At 42.4% G+C, this 12954-nt stretch overlaps 1 protein-coding gene across 10 annotated transcripts in view; it reads left to right on the top strand.

Annotated features, from left to right (window-relative positions):
- Positions 1-25: 25 nt before the first annotated feature.
- Positions 26-12954, top strand: part of TSGA10 (testis specific 10) — a 91099-nt gene continuing 78170 nt past the window's right edge. For 8 of the 10 annotated variants that reach the window (XR_004232915.1, XM_031959127.1, XM_031959125.1 and 5 more), the window contains exon 1: positions 48-341. The gene's annotated coding sequence lies outside the window, so the exon portion shown is untranslated. Of the gene's footprint in view, positions 342-765; positions 902-12954 lie in introns of those variants that run through there. The other 2 variants (XM_031959124.1, XM_031959122.1) reach the window with 2 other exon arrangements.

The raw sequence follows: 12954 nt of genomic DNA, 5'->3' as shown, positions 1-12954 counted from the left end.
GGAGACCAGACGCTGGTGTGAGGAGAAAGAGAGGGAACAGCTTTTGAACCATGAGAGGGAGGCTGAATGGGGCAGCTAGAACGAAGGCGGAATCGCGGGCACGCGCCGAGAAAGAGGGCTACTAGGGGATCGAGGGAGCGAGCTCGTTGGAAGGGCGGGGGAGCAGGTAGGCAGGACGTCGCTAGATGCGTGTGCGTGGCTGGCAGCGCGCGTCCTAGGAAGTAGGCGTACGGGCGCTACCGGGGCGATCCCGTCTGAGTGCACGCGGGCCGCGGGAGAGAGGCAGAGCGAGGGCGCCGCGGCCGAGGAGGAGGAGGAGGAGGAGTAGGAGCCCTCCGCAGGTACTGAGGCGTGCGGGCGGGGCCCGGCTGCGTCGGACGGTTAGCGCCGCCTCCTCCCTGGACTGTCCCGCCTTCCCTTTCCCTTTCTCACCTTCCCTTCGCCACCCGCGCGGGCTCTGGCTGGTTTTGGTGTTGGGGGTGGGGGGGGTAAGGAGGAAGGAATGGGAAGGGGCCGGGACCTGACCGCGGCCGCCCGCTCCAGAGGTAGTGGGCAGGCCAGGAATGGTCGCGGCTTCCACTTTTGGCGCCAAAGGGAGCGAGGACGAGAAGAAACCGACTGGATTTCCTTCTGTTCTCCTTATCCTCGCCAGCGGGGGACTCGGGGAGGGGACTAATAGGAGGAAAACGGGGTCTCTGCTTGGAGGCTGGTGGGCCGGGTGGGCGGGGCGTGCGGGCCGGAGGGTGGGAGCGGAGGAGGTCTGAGTGGAGGCCCCGGGTTTCCGGTCTCCTGAGAGCCTGGGGCCAAGCCCAGTTCCTATGGTGACCGCTTCACTTCTTCCTCGCGTCTCATCGCTGGGCTGGTGGGAAGACTGCTCTAGTGTGGGTGCGTTTGGGAAGAGGTGAGCATTGTGGGGGTGGGGGCGCGGGCATTCCGGGACCTCCTTCCCTTCCCCAGCACCTTAATTCCCAGAGTCCGAAGAAATTGTCTCTTTCTTGGTACACGAAGGGTTTATTCGGTGCATGAAAAGAGGACGCTTTTTCAGGAATTAGAATTTTAAGTACTGAAAAACAAAGAGCTGATTTTCTTTTTCAAAAAAGTATTTAAAGTTCTAATTGAATTGTATTAATAATTGTAAATGTAATAAGTCTCTGGGGAAAAACCACCCTTGGGATTTTGCTTAACTAATAATCCAGTAATTTTCCTCTCCCTCCTGAGTTTCCACGATGTTGATTGTTTTTTATCTTTTGTGCATTTCACCCTTTAATATCTCGGTTTACCTGTAGAAATGAACAGAATAACAAGGCTGATATAGACTGGTCTGTTGTAAATTGTCACCTGTATCCATTTCACAGAAACATGCACCTTCGGTGAAAATGCGTGTTACTTTTATTTTAACTGATAAACAGAACATTTGTGAGGATAAATAGAAACATGCGCTTTTTAAACTATTTATTTTAAATCTAAATGTTAGACTATTCCTTGAAAGCTATCTTTGTTTTTGAGTAATTACTACTTTTTTAGTTAAGAATGTGGTTGGGGCTTTTATTTTAGAATAACTTGATTATAAGGTCCTACATATTTAGTAAAATTTCTTTGATTCAGAAATCAAAGCACTGAAAAAGGTTAGAATTAGGTAATGATTCGAATAGCAATATTATTTGGAATAAGCTAATAACAGTGTTGGGTTTAAATCTTTAATAATATTTTATGTATATGTGATGTTATGTCATTCTTATTTTACAAATGAAGAAATTTAACTGATACAGCTAAGGCTAAAGTTTTGGGGGTGGGATCTAGAATTCAATAATATGAGGTGAAGCTATATAAGTTTAGATGTTGTTATTGTTTTTTGATCCAGACATGTACTGTCATTAGTGTAGGCAGCACTGGATTTAGAAATTCCCTTTAGATTGCAGGGCAGCTTTGTTATTTAGTTATCAAGTTACTTAAAAGTTTTAGAGAGTTGCTTCCAGGCCTGGAGAGGTTAAGTGTCTTACTTCTTGGGAATACCAGCCTTGTGCTGTGCTCTTTTTAATAATGTAACTATTAAGGTTAGGCCCCTCACTATCCAAGTCATTTGTATGTGATGGCATCATCTACCTGATGTCATAGGTCTCTTCAAAAGTGGACAACAACTTTATATTATATATTATACATTATATATAATGATATTTCCAAAACATTATTGTGTGATTTGTCCTTCTGAATTGGCAGTTCAACATGTGAACCTGTTGAGTAATGGAAAATTTTTACAAGCACTTGTATGGTTTTATAGATTGTCTTTCTGTGCAAATCTATTTCTGCGTGTTTTATTGTACTTTTTGTAGATTTCTTGTTTGTGGTATCTACTATATTGACTATTGCTTGAAATATTGTTATTTGTCCTTTGTCTGGACCATGATATCAGGGAGGTGATGCCATGACATGAAAGTGAATTGAAGTGAGGGAGGGTTGTGCAAGGTTACCTGTCTCACTTTCTCCTCCAAAGCCATCTTGTTCTAGTATCCAGATATAGATCAGGAGAACCGGAGATGGCCCTGGATGCACTGGAAGACTCTAATCTTTTTAAGTTAAAGTCTAAATATGTGGACCATTAGCTGGTGTTTGAAAATCTGTATGGATTGACTTAAAGAGCCTTTGCTGTGACAATTTATGACATTGCTATGACATTGTTATCTAGTCAGCTCTGTTTGCAAAGGTTAGATACCACCTTCTTTATGATTTTTACTGATTGTGTCAGGTATAATTTGTCTAGAGCCACCTTGTCTGGACATTTTTTACATCACAGTCGGGTGTATCTATGTATTTGCCTGCATCTTTGTGTATTTTATGTGTGTCTATGCTAGAGATCTCTCTTAGTAGATTGTAAATTTCTGAAGAGGAGGAACTATGTTCTTTTATCTAAAGCATGAAGTACTGTGCTTTGTAAATAGATGTTTAATGAATATCTGATTTATTTAATTGAATTGTGTGAAGAAAACACTCGAGTATTTTAGCTAAACAATAGCTAGTCAATTGCCTTGAACTAGGTTTAGGGAAGACTAGGGGGAATGAGGGAACAGATATGAGTAATTCCAGGCAATTGGATAGTTAGAGGAATCCAGAGCAGTATTTCCTCCATCAGCTAGACAGAGGAATAGGAGTCTTCTTCCATACAGCTCAAGCTACTTGTTCTTTTAGGATTTTTTTTTTTTTTGTTGTTGTTGTTGCTCCTCAAGATTTCCCTTGATGTTTATTTTAACCTGGTTACACTTGAATAAAAATACTGGTGTGAAGAAAGATGGGACATGCAGCATAAAATTTGCTATAAATCCCGTGGGAGAAAAATAATCTGTACTCTAGTTTTTACATATGAGAAGCACAATTTAGTAATGTATAAAGTCTGTTTGGAGGGAGGGTTTGGAGTCTGACATATTTGTCTAATGAAATTACTGATTTGAATTAAGTAAGGCAACTTCACATTTTATGGTGGAACAAAAAGTGAAATTCTGCAACAATCAGTGGTATTTGTTAAATGCTTATGTGTCAGGTACTGTGCTAAAACCAAATTCAAGAGCTCCCAAATTAAAGAGAAAGTACTTCAAGCAGCAAGAAAGAAACCATTCAAAAACTGAAACCACAGTCCAAATTACAGAAACTTTCTTTGCAGAAGAGGCTTAGGATATGAGAGGCTAGAAGCCAAAAGAGCTAGAATTACAACCAAGAATTACAACAAACAAGCAAAGCTGAGTAAAATCTTTCAAAGAGGGGGAAATGGATATTTAATGAAACAGAGGATTTTCAAGCATTCCTGATGAAAAGACCAGAGCTGAATAGAAAATTGGACTTCCAAATTCAAGACTCGAGAATAGAAAAGTAAATATGAAAGTGAAATCATAAGGATCTCAATAAAGTTAAACTGTTTAGGAGTCTGAATGGGAAATACATTTTTCCTCCCTGAGGCTGTTGGGGTTAAGTGACTTGCCCAGTGTCACACACAGCCAAGAAGTGTTAAGTTTTGGAGGCCGGATTTGAACATAAGTTATCCAGAGACTTCAGAACAGGTGCTCTATCTACTGTGCAATCTATCTGCCCCTTCATAAGTCTTTTAAGAATTTATTATTTGGGAAGTTAGAAGGATTATACATAGAGGATAAGAGAGTGAACAGGTTGTGTTGGAATGTTGTAACAAAAATATATAATCGAGAAAGAAAAATATTCTGGGATAAAGAGGGAAAGAGAGCAATAATGGGGAAAATTATCTCCTCTAAATGAAGCTAAAGCCACGAAGAGCTTTCATAGTGGAGGGGAAAATGCTGGGAGATGGAATGGGCAGTGCTTGAACCTCACATCCAAATTAGTTCAAAGAGAGAAAACATAAATCTGTCTTACCCAATGAGAGAGTAGGACAGAAAGGAGATAAGAGAAAAGGAGGACACATAAAAGAAGGCAGTAGTCAAAAGCGAAGTAAACTTAAAATACCATTTTTTAAAATGACCAGAAACCCAAGTTTTTTGGTAATTAGTAGAGGTTTTGTTTTTTCATAATAGGTATCAAGTACTATATCATTATAAAGTTAGGCACCTGCCAGATGGTACCAAGGATGACCTAAGGAAAACGCTTGTTAGATGTCTTTTTCAGGACTTTTGTCACTGATTAGGTGCCAATGATGAGGTTCGAGAATAGAGAGAATGAGATCCCCTAACAGCAATGGGATCCCCTTGACTGGTGGCAGGCTTTGTGAAAGAATTTGCAAATCCCAATGAATACAGGCACGAGGTTTATGGCAGAAAATGGGATTTATTTACACCAAGAAGCCAGCTTGCTAGGAAGACAGACTTAGTGAGCAAGGAATATAGCAAAGGTGGATTATACTGAGAAGAAAATATCTTCAGCAGTGGGCATGATCCTGTTCAGATTCTGTGAAGATTGGGAGTTCAGATTTGTCTTTCATTAGCTGTCTCAGGCTTGGGGCATCAATTCAATTCAAAATTGAATGAAATCATTTAACTGGGAGTTTGAGCCAGTCAATATTGACTATGCTCCAGGGCCTGGATTTCCTATTCTATTGAATAGAATCCTCTATTGAAAAGAGATTACTTATTTTGGGAGTTTCCCTTATGGACAGAAGGATATGGCCCCTCCCAAGAGTCTGGGAGAATTTGAGACTCCAGAATTCCACTCCCAAAGGTTAAATTTACATCAATACCATAACTGGTAGAGAAAAGAAAGGAGGAAATCTTGTGTAATTGTAATAATACAACTGCCTCCCCTCTTAGTGATGAGATCCTAAATGGTGGGCATGGTGGGCAGATAGAAACTATAATATTGATAAAAGTGATTCCTTGGAGCAGGCAGGAAGAAAACTCTGATAATCAAGATCTGTACAATTCTTTGGTCTCACTCTCTGGAAGTAATCCATTCAGAAATCTAAGTTATGTCAAGTCCCGAGGCTAAATTTTCCCTATAAAACAGTTTATGGGCCATGGTTTCTGCTACTGCCCTCCTTTGGGTCATGGAATTCTGCCTATTGTGCTGCTCAACCCCACTTCTTATAGCTAATTAACTCCTTTTGGGTGCTAAACCCCTTTCAGGATTTGCCCTGCCAGCTAAAGGCATGCCCCAACCTCATGTTCCACTAGGGAACTTGCCCATTCCATCATTAATTATTGAAACTCCCTAAGGGTAGCTAGGTCTCAGTGGATAGAGCAGCAGCCCTGAAGTCAGGAGGACCTGAGTTTAAATTTCAGGTCAAACACTTTAACACTTCTGGCTATGTGATCCTAGGCAAGTCACTTAATCCCAGTTGCCTCAGGGGGAAAATATATTTATATATATATGTGTGTGTATATATATTGAAACCTCTTTATTTTCCCAATCCTATTTCATATTTACCATTCCTGGTATCTATTGTATTCATTTTGTTTGTAACCTCTTCTACTAAATAAACTTTTGCCAAAGAAAATGGCCATTCTGTGAATTCTTCACATGACTGAATTCTATCATTAGGTGTTTTTTAAAGCACATCATCTGGTGCCTACACCTGCCACATCATTATTATTGCTGCCTGCTGTCTGGCCCTTAAACTGTTCTAAAACATTCCCAATTCCTGAATAAACTCATCGCTTCTGCAACTTTATAGTCTACTTTGTTAGTGTAAGTATTTTTCCATTTCCCTCCTCTTTAAAAATCCTTGAAGTATTCCTATTTGTTTTTCTAGATAAATATTGTTAAAGCATTATTTTGTTTTCTGAAGCACCCCTATTGTAATTTTCTTTGGTATTAAACATGTAAATAAATTTAATAATTGCCATTTTTAGTTTAACACCCCTTCTGGGCTACTCTCCCAACTAGTACTGAACCAACAGATTATGTTCCCTTAGGGAAATGACTTTTTCTTCCAGGATTCTAGGAGTAAACCTGAGATATTAGGGATTTTAGTATTGTTGCTCATGAACTTCCATCCTTTGTATTTAACAGTATTGAATAGCCACTTGACATCGATTAGTTTTTACAAAGTGATTTTTACCAAGAAAGCATTGTAAGAAGGTAATTTTTATCAATAGTTACAAAATATTTTCTCAGAAATGGGGAGGAAGCACACTCTTCCCTTATGCATTTGTATAGGTGCATATAAACAGACATAAGTTATCCAGAGAAAATGGGCTCAAGTACAAAGGTTGTGAGGCACACACAGGCAGATAGATACCTGTTGACTTTACCTAGTCAGAGTTTTCCTGTAGAAGAGTCCCTGTCATGTTTGTTTTGGGAAAAAACAATTGTATGTATATCAAAGGAGACATTTTCTGATTTATGCATGAGTCTAAGAGAATCCTGTCTCCAGAGGATGCAAGACTGTTTGGGTTTGACATTTTGTTGGTGATTTTACATAATTTTACAGGGCTGTCTCAGATCAAACAGATCAATCATCTACCCCCTCAAGCAATAAGCACAAATTCTTTTGGGAAAAGGGTCGAAGATCTCAGGTCTTCTGTAACTACTTCCTGATGAAAAATGACCCTAATGGGGGTTGTGCGTGGAGGAGAGAAATGAGATCTGAAAATAGCAGCTGCAGCATCCAGTGGATGTTGAGTTTGCCCATCAGTTGTCTCAGGATCCCCAGGTCTCAGGAGAAGTTGGAAGTTTACAGTTTGAAGCCTAGAGGAAACAAATCTCACAAGCAATCTGAAAATGCAGGGGCCAAATATGAGCAAAAGGATAATAATCAGAAGAGGAGTTAGTATAGGGGCCAGTAGGGACCATATCCAGGAATTCCACCCAGAGGAGGACTGGGGAGGTGTGAGAAACTGCTCATGGATGTCTTGCATCCAGGCAGCTTTCTGTAAGATTTCTCTCAGGGCTTAGCTCAACTTTCTTTGAGTTGTTAATGTACATACAGCAAGAGATGCTGACCAGAGCACCGACACCTCCGTTAGAGGCAAGAAGATAATCTAAGGCCATGTTATTCCCAGTCCCTTTCTTCAAGTACCACAGAACATTTTCCCCAAATCCCCACCTTAGTCTCCTCGGGGGGGGAGGGGGGGGAGGAGCGGAGGGAAGGGCTGTGTCTGGGGCACTGGCATTGTATACTATGATACTATGAAAGGGATAATCAAGTAGCCTAGGGTGCAAGACTGTAATGTTTGAAAGGAGTCAGGCACCGAGTGGAGAGAATCACAGGTGGGGAGGATCCCAGTCAGAGGCATACCTCTTAATAGGCTCCTTAGAGATAATTCTAGAAATGTGTCCAGCTGGGGGATCCTTCCAGTTTAACTGCCGTTGGAGTGGTCAGAATGACCCTGAATGGGCCTTTCCACTTTACACCTAAAGGGTTGGATCCCTGGGGCTTCCAGGTTTTTAGATACATCATATCATCTGGATTGACAGGGAATGGGATTTGGGTCTGAGTTTCCTAGGGCGGTGCTCATTTGCTATTCAGAGAGTGACTTTTGAAATGCACTGAGTTGAGTAGCAAACTGAATGACTCCATTCAGCTGGGAATCCACAGGGATGTCAGTGATTAAGAAAGGCCTCCCATACAAAAGTTCACAGGGACTCAGTTTAATTATCTGGAGGATAGGTGGGCCATTCTGACTCTATTATCCAGTCCTCTTTAGTCTCTAGGCACAGTTTAGTAAGGACTCTCTTGAGCGTGTGGTTCATTTTCTCCTCCTTCCCAGAGGCTTGAGGAGGCCTGGCAGAGTGGAGATAATAAGAAATGTTAAGTGCCTTGGCTATTCCTTGAATTACCTGAGAAATAAAGACCGCCCCTTTATCACTCTGTAAAGAGCTGGGCAAGTCAAAACGAGGTATGATCTCGTTCAGCAGGCACTTAGATACTTTCTGAGCTTTCTCAGTCCTGGAAGGAAAAGCTTCTATCAAGTTAGTGAATGTGTCAGCAAACACCAGAAGCAGCTTAAAACTCCAGGGGGGCATATGCGTGAAGTCTAGTTGCCAATCCTCACCAGGGTACGTCCCTCTCCTCTGGACTGGCTTCAGAAGAGGTAGGGGCTTAAAGGATCTCTCAGGATTCAGCTGGGCACAAATTAGGCAGGCATGGCAGACTTGTCTGATTGTTTCTCCCAACTTGTGGCCAGTGAAAATGCGTTTCACCAGGGAATGGAGAGCATTTCTCCCCAGGTGCGTGGCCTGATGGAGACCAGAGATCAGTTTCCACTGACTTGCCTCTGGGACTAAGAGGTGGTCTGAGGGCATTTAAACTAATCAAAGGGAGAAAGGGTGTACAGTTCCTTTTGGAGAGCTGTTTCCTGTGTGCTATAGGAAGGAACAAAAGACTCAAGCAGCTGGGGAATAAAAAGTGCCATAGTCAATGGTGAAAGGGCAGCAGCTTTAGCAGTTGAATCTGCCAGCCTGTTCCCTTTAGCTTGAAGTGAATCTCCCTTCTGGTGTCCTTTACAGAATATGACTGAGACCTCTCTGGGTTCAGTGATAGCTTGCAATAGGTGCAGAATTTCTCCCGCATGTTTAATGGGAGAGTTTTTCGCTGTCAACAAGCCTCTTTCTTTCCAAATAGTTCCATGAGCATGTAAAATATGAAAAACATATTTGGAGTCAGTGTGGGTGTTGACTCTCATCCCCTTCCCCAGTTCTAAGGCTCTGGTTAGGGCTATGAGCTCAGCCTTCTGAGCAGAAGTCCTGGAAAGTAATGGCTTATCCTGCAGAGTTCTATGAAGAGACACCACTAAGTAGCCTGCTTTTTTCTCCCCATTCCCAAGAAAGCTAGATCCATCTGTGAACCACTCCCCATCTGGATTCCTGGAGTGTCCTTTAAGTCAGATCTGCTGGAGTAGACAGAATCTATAGCTTCCTTGCAATCATGGACAGTATCTTCTGGTTTGAGAGACATCAGGGAGAAGAGTGGCAGGATTTAAAGTGCAACAAACTTGGAGGGACAGGTCAGGGGTATCTAGTAGGAGAGCCTGGTACCTAATAACCCTCCCACTTGAGAGCCACTGATGCCCTTTGGCTTCTAGAATGCTTTGGAGTGGGGGGAGGGGGGATGGGAGGGGGTCTGAGACAGGAAGGCCATCCTAGGGAAACTGAGTCCAGCTTCTTTGAGAAATAAGCCACAGGCCTGGGATCAGGTCCTAGAGGCTGAGTAAGGACTCCCAAAGCTTGCCCATGACTCTCATCCACATACAGGGTGAAAGGTTTCTGTAAGTCAGGGAGGGCAAGGGCAGGGGCAGAGGTCAGTTTGGCTTTCAGGGTTTTAAAAGCCTTGACCTGATCAGGTCCCCATTCAAGAGGAAGGTTATCGAGACCTTGAATAGAATCATAGAGGGGTTTGGCAATAACTCCAAAGGCAACTTCCAATACCTGAGTCATGGGAGTCTGGGGCCCTAGAGCCAATTTTTGTAGCTTCTGTCTTATATCTGGGGAAAACTGATTTATAAAATGCATGCCAAGGACAGTGGGCCCTTCTGGAGAAGTGGGGTCCAGATTAGTATATTTCCTCATGGCCTCTACAAGGCAACCCTGAAAGAGGGCAGGGTTTTCCTCAGCTGCTTGGGTGATCTCTCTTAAGTTTATCTATATTCACCTTCTTTTTAATCCCCCTTTTAATGCCCCCAATGAGGCAGGTTAGGAGATGATCTCTCTTCTCTCTGTACCTGCTCCCCTCCTGATAGTTCCACTCGGGGTCTGAGATGGGCATAGCTATAGTCCCTGTTTGATATCTACCAGGGGAGGAAGCAGCCATGTCATCCCCAAACTTCTGGGCCAGGTCCAAGATCCTCCTTTTCTCCTCTATGGTACAAGAGGAGATAATGATATTAATATCTCCCCAGGACAGATCATATTGGAGTAATGGCTTTAAATCCTTCTTGGTGGGATCCTCAGAGTATCTGCCCAGTTTCTCTTTAATTTGGGAAAGATCCAAGATGGAGAAGGGCATCTGCACTCTTAGAGTTCTCTCTCCTCTCCCCTCCCCCGCTCCCTCCAGAGTCAGTCACTTCCCTCAAGGGGCAGAGTTTAGAGGAGGTAGCCAGAGCAAAGTCCTAAGCCACAGCTCTGGTGGAATCAGGCTCCAGGGGAGGAGTAGAAGGATAGAGGCTTGGGCAGGACGCTCTCAGAGGGAGGCGGGAAGGAGAAGGATGAGGAGAAGGAAGGGTGGTTTCTGGTTGAGAAGGATTAAGCAGTGGGGTAGTCCTAGAGTCTGGCTCTGGGGGAGCCCCTCTGGGAGAGGGGAGTTGGATAGCAAGGGGTTCAAAGTTCCCTTTCTGATAAGGGGGCAGCTCTGGAGGCGATTTGGGAGCCTCCTGCTGAGGGTTGCTGGGGAGGGGGGGAGGGAGAGAAGGAGAAGCTCCTTGCACCCCCAAAGGAGTGGAAAAGAGGGGGTCATTTGGGTCTATCTTCAGGTCCCCTGCAGTAAATTTAACTAGCAACATTCTTCAATTTAATCTTAATTTAGGATCCTGAGACAGATCCATGAAGGCTTGAACATAGGAAACCTCTGTCCATCTACCCCTATCTCCTGCAAAATAAATACAGTTCCCTAATAGTAGTGAAATTGATTGAGCCATTAATTGGCCATACCTCCTGGTTGTATTGCAGCCAGGCAGTATTGCAAAAATAGATGAGCTTTTTCAATTTTAAATCTCTCAAGCCGAATTTGTCCTTAGTTTTTAAGAGACAGCCTAAGGGAGAATCTTTAGGAATGGAGGAAAGAAGCTGACTTATCCTGCCACAAGCCCCAAGCTTTCCCAATTCTATAGCTCTCGTCTGCTCTAGGTGTCACCAGAGAGACAGAAAGATGTGACAAAAGCTCTCCTCAGTAAAAGGGCTATTTGTCACCCTGCAGAAGTTTGTCCAAGTGTCCTCGGAGAGACAATTTTGCGTGAGCGCAAAGCTCCAGACAGCTCCATGTATGTGCCCTGGGGAAGTCAAGCTGTCCCCCCGCTATAGAAGAGTGGTATAGTGGGCTTACCTCAGTCCAAAAAACATTTGCGGATGAAAACCTCCTGAACAGGCCAGCAAATGATGAAGAGGTTAGGCAGAAATGGGTGAGGTTCCGTGTTCTCCAAGGTGCAAGTTCACAGCAAAGGAATTTTTCTAAACTTAAAGGCTATGGTAAAAAAGCTTATATTGTTAAAGAGACACCAAGAGAGACTTTCTTGGTGGGCATATCATTCTCAAGAGAGAAGTGATCTGCAAAGAGACATTTTCTGAAGACCCATTTTATGCATAAGTCTAAGAGAATCCTGTCTCTAGAGGATGTAAGACCGTTTGAGTTTGTATATACATTTTGTTAGTGATTTTATATAACTTTACAGGGCTGTCTCAGATCAAGCAGAGTTTTACTCTCATCAATATTCTTTACTTTTTCTATGGCTGGAGGAGGGTTGGGAAAAATACTTTAAAAGAAATGTTAAAAATAAAAATAAATTTCTCAAAAAAGAAAAATATTATTCTGAGAAGTCTGTAGGCCCTTGTTGGATTTCCAAAGGAATCCCACGAAATGCAAAAAAGTAAAGAGCCTCTGACCTAGTCCAATTTTCTGATTCTGTAGATAAGGAAATTGAGACCTACAAGGATTGAGTACCTAGAAGGATTAAGTGACTTACCAGGGCTAACTTCCTTGCAGAAAATGATGTCTCAGCTGATCATTCTACTGCCAGGATGGATCAGCCAAGTTGCTTATCTGCTGTACTCTTTCCTCACTGGACTTATATGCTGCTGCTGGCAGCTGCAACAGCTCCATTTGTGTGTGGATTTCCAGTTTCAATAGTTACTTTTGGCATTATCCACTCAGAATTCACTGAACAACCAGGAAAGAATAAACTATATGGAAACCAAAACATCATGTTCATGAACATATGGTGACCGATAAGAGAACATGGCAGCTGCTGCCTCTTGCCCAAATCCAGAAGCTCCTAGGAGTTCTTACTCAAAAACCAATAGAAAAGTGACTGATCTCTCAATCTTCTTGAGCCTCTGTATGCATACTAAGCTCAAGTTCTGCTGCATCTTTCATCCTTACAGCTCCTCCACCAACCAGAAGATTTTTCATCATCATGTAGTATCAAGTTTGAATTATCAAGGCTGAACCTGACTTCCAGAGTGCTATATGTTGACATAAAATGTTATACTTACTCTGTATTAACAATTAGGAAGAGCAAACCTGAGCATATTCTAAGGGCTGGAACCTCGTGGCCAGAACCATTTTATATATTATATTAGCTCACCATATTAAATGAGCAGTAGGAAGGCGTAGAGGATAGAAAGCTAGTCTCAATGAAAAAATTCAGGTTCATATTGTACACTGCTACATTATTGGTTATATGACATATCTCTTATCTAATTCCTTTATTTACATTAAAATTGCTTTATATTTTTATTTGTGTAGGTCTTGGTAATTTAGTACTAAAATGCTTGATATATTCATCATTATTAAATTCTTTGGGGTTTTGTTCTTGTATAGAATTAATTTTTTTCCCTTCTCCCTCTCTTTTT

Source organism: Sarcophilus harrisii, chromosome 3, assembly GCF_902635505.1.
Source record: "Sarcophilus harrisii chromosome 3, mSarHar1.11, whole genome shotgun sequence".
NCBI classification, from domain to species: Eukaryota; Metazoa; Chordata; class Mammalia; order Dasyuromorphia; family Dasyuridae; genus Sarcophilus; species Sarcophilus harrisii.
This window is presented reverse-complemented; position numbering and strand designations above follow the sequence as displayed.